General features: G+C 47.6%; 1 protein-coding gene across 4 annotated transcripts in view; it reads right to left on the bottom strand.

Annotated features, from left to right (window-relative positions):
• Positions 1–587, bottom strand: part of LOC143280310 (uncharacterized) — a 29425-nt gene extending 28838 nt beyond the window's left edge. For 3 of the 4 annotated variants that reach the window (XM_076584956.1, XM_076584952.1, XM_076584944.1), the window contains exon 1: positions 379–587. The gene's annotated coding sequence lies outside the window, so the exon portion shown is untranslated. Of the gene's footprint in view, positions 89–378 lie in introns of those variants that run through there. The other variant, XM_076584958.1, reaches the window with a different exon arrangement.
• Between the last annotated feature and the right edge of the window lie 535 nt (positions 588–1122).

Raw genomic sequence — 1122 nt, 5'->3', positions numbered from 1 at the left:
CCGATCACCATATGTTTCCAGAACAACATCCACATCGCAATCCCCGCCAAAACACAAACAACAAGAAACAGATTTCACAGTCGTGCGAACAGTTCACACATATATAGGAAACTTTTCTTTTTTTTCCCCCTTTCAAGTTCTTTTCTCTATCACTTTGTTGCTGTTGTTGTTGTTGTTGTTGTTGAAAGGTCGGATATATAACCTTGCTGGTGTCAATTTTTTTTAAATTTGTTTTTATTATATAAAAAAAAAAACCCCAAGAAAACACCGAAAATTAAGTCAGAGAAAAAAAACCCAAACTTTTTCTAAACTCCGTCAAACACAGCAACACCACTCCACACCACACTACTACACAACACCGCAGGGAGCAAAAAATACCTGTAGTTTTAGTTCTCCGGAGTCGAGTAAGTTAAAAGTTAAGAGAGTAAAGTAAGTATGCTCGTCGTTGGTGGGAAAAAAATTAATAACGATATACTCCTTTTCCTCTTTCTTCTTCTCCTCTCTCTCTCTCTGTGTCTCTGTGTACTCTTTCAGCAGAAGTCAACCTTTCCCCGTCTGGCCCTGACGAGTGAAAACAGACTTTTGTGAAGCGCTGTCTGGGTCGGTGCGGTTTCGTTCCGCCGGGGAGGGAGTGAGAGAGAGAGAGAGAGGGAGAGGTGGTGGGGGCGTGGGGGGTGGGGGAGAGAGGTTGTCGGTGGTAGGAATGGAGGGAGGGAGGAGGGGAGAAGGGGGGGGGGGGAGGCGGTGCAGGGGTTGAGTGGTGGTGGTAGTGGTAGTGGTAGTGGTGGAGGGGGTTGGGGGACGGGGATAGGTAGGTTGGGGGGGTGAGGGGAGAGGGGGGAGGGGGAGTAGCGGGGTGGGTGGATGGTGGGGGAGGTGTTGGGTCGCAGCGAAAAGAGGCGGTGCAGTGGTGACGATTATTTGTTTTTTTGGTTTTTTTTTTTTCCTGGAACGAAGCCAGTAGTAGTGGTGTCATTCATGTTTCATGTTGTGTGTGTGTGTGTGTGTGTGTGTGTGTGTGTGTGTGTGTGTGTGTGTGTGTGTGTCTTTCTTTATCTCTCTCTGTCTCTGTCTGTCTGTCTGTCTCTCTCTCTGTCCATCGCGCGCAAACTCTTGTCAACT

The sequence above is a fragment of the Babylonia areolata genome, chromosome 1 (assembly GCF_041734735.1).
Source record: "Babylonia areolata isolate BAREFJ2019XMU chromosome 1, ASM4173473v1, whole genome shotgun sequence".
Lineage (NCBI taxonomy): Eukaryota > Metazoa > Mollusca > Gastropoda > Neogastropoda > Buccinidae > Babylonia > Babylonia areolata.
This window is presented reverse-complemented; position numbering and strand designations above follow the sequence as displayed.